Source organism: Dendroctonus ponderosae, unplaced genomic scaffold (genome assembly GCF_020466585.1).
Source record: "Dendroctonus ponderosae isolate FM_Combo_2020 unplaced genomic scaffold, Dpon_F_20191213v2 Dpon_F_20191213_3, whole genome shotgun sequence".
NCBI classification, from domain to species: domain Eukaryota; kingdom Metazoa; phylum Arthropoda; class Insecta; order Coleoptera; family Curculionidae; genus Dendroctonus; species Dendroctonus ponderosae.
This window is the reverse complement of record NW_026018508.1, coordinates 631,512-633,692: the sequence shown is the minus strand read 5'-3', so window position 1 is coordinate 633,692 and position 2,181 is coordinate 631,512. Positions and strand designations below refer to the sequence as shown.

Sequence of the window (2,181 nt, the reverse complement as noted above, 5' to 3'; positions counted from 1 at the left end):
TTATGTAATAAGAATAGGTTATGTTAGGTTAGAATCGCTCTGTTGTAAAAATGAAAACAAACCCTACACGCTTGCGTCAGACGTTATGAAGCCGAAATCCATCCATCTTCGAGTAGATATCTATTCGATAACTTATGGAACCAATAAGCTTTAAGTAGACGTTGAGAAACCCAACAGACGTGATTTTGGTAGTTTATGAGACTCATAAGCTTATGTAACCGATATGTTGGAGTTCGGAAACCGGGCATTAGTGGTGTTATATATAGACACAAAAAGTATTACGTACTAAAAAAACTATTATTATTGTATTTGTTTCATGCTAATTAAATATTAGAAACAAATATTTTCTAAATAACATTTAACTAATATTTAAGAAATATTTATTTTTATTTTGAAATATTTACCGTTAATTGACCAATGAAAATTGAGATAATATGTTCTAAAGTTTGTTCCTACTAATTAAAATAATATATTAGTAACTTTTTGCGTGTTAGTGTGTTATATATAGACACAAAAAGTATTACGTACTAAAAAAAAACTATTATTATTTTATTTGCTTTATGTTAATCAAATATTAGAAACAAATATTTTCTAAATAACATTTAAATAATATTTAAAAAATATTTTCTTTTGCTCTGAAATATTTGCTATTCATTGATCAATGAAAATTCAGATAATTTGTTCTAAAGTTTGTTCACATTTATTAAAAATAATATATTAGTAACTTTTTGGGTGTTAAAGTTGTTATATATAGGTACAAAAAGTAATATGTAATAAGAAAATTATTAATAACTTATTTGTTTCATGCTAATTAAATATTAGAAACAAATATTTAAAAAATAATATTTAAGAAATATTTGCTTTTGATCTGAAATATTTAGCAAACATATAAATATTTCCTAAATATGTATGTAATATTTTGTGCTATCTGGGTACCTCTTGAAATTAAAAATAAACCTGCAGAATCGCCTTAAGCGACTAGCTAAAAGAAACGCGGATTCTCTTCTTAACCGACAAGCAAACCAACTAACTAACCAAAATAAAAACGCAAACTGGCAAAGTTATCTGGAAAACTTGGAGCCGGGTAAAACCTCGGTATGGAAACTCGCAAAAAAATTCCAAGGAAAATCCCACACTAACTTTTCCCCCATTAATGCCAACAATTGACTGGTCTACAGCGACAATGAAAAAGCGGAAGCTTTGGCCGACTCGCAGGAAAGCCAGTTCAGTGTTGACTATTCCCTAGGTGATGACCTGGACGAACAAGTCAAGGACTATTACCGAGTTCTAAGAACAAAGACACTTACAGTAACAGACGAAACAATCCCCCCTGTCACTATGAATGTTTACCATACGCCAAAAGGCACCCCTAAGGACCAAAAGTTCGAAAGAACCAGCTCTCGCCAAAAATCAACAACCACCAATTTCACGGGAGACCTTTCTGTCCTACCGACCAGGCAACATATTTCCGACCTACTGACCAGACTATACTTTTCCTGATCCCCGACCAGTCAGTCGTTCCATGGACATTTTTCTGTCCGACCGACCAGACTGGACATTTTTCTGTCCTACCTACCAGACTGGACATCTTTTCCGGCCAAACTCGAGATCTCTTCCCGACCTTCCGACTACTATTCAAGTAAAGAAGGTTAGTACTCTATTCGTAGATTATTTCCGATATGATGATTCAATAATAATTTTATTTTATAATTTTAATATTATCCTTGGTTTAATAATTTATAAATAGATCAGGAATAGGTAAAATGTAATTTAATTTCCTTTTGAATGTAAAATATTTTTTTTATTTGCAACATTTGCTTGCATTGCAAAGAAGCAAAAAGACAACGGCACGCGGTGTTCCCAAGCGGTCACCCATCCAAGTACTAACCGCGCCCGACGTTGCTTAACTTCGGTGATCGGACGAGAACCGGTATTATTCAACGTGGTATGGTCGTTGCCTAAAGGTATTTGCTCAAACGCGGGATTTATACGTTCAGTATTTAGCCTCTGGCGATTAGGTTCACTGGTGCAAATTAGGGCTCGGAATTTTGAAAAATCTGATATTCGAATATTCGTTTAGTGGTTTATTCGAATACTTGAATATCTGACGAATATTCAAATAATCGAGTATTCGAATATTCGAATATTCGAGTATTTGAGTACTCGAATATTCGAGTATTT

At 33.0% G+C, this 2,181-nt stretch overlaps 1 non-coding gene across 1 annotated transcript; it reads right to left on the bottom strand.

The window, feature by feature from the left end:
• Positions 1–1,839: 1,839 nt before the first annotated feature.
• On the bottom strand, positions 1,840–1,959 carry LOC125504021. The gene has a single exon (XR_007281261.1). It is a non-coding gene; the product is annotated as a 5S ribosomal RNA (ribosomal RNA).
• Positions 1,960–2,181: the final 222 nt, after the last annotated feature.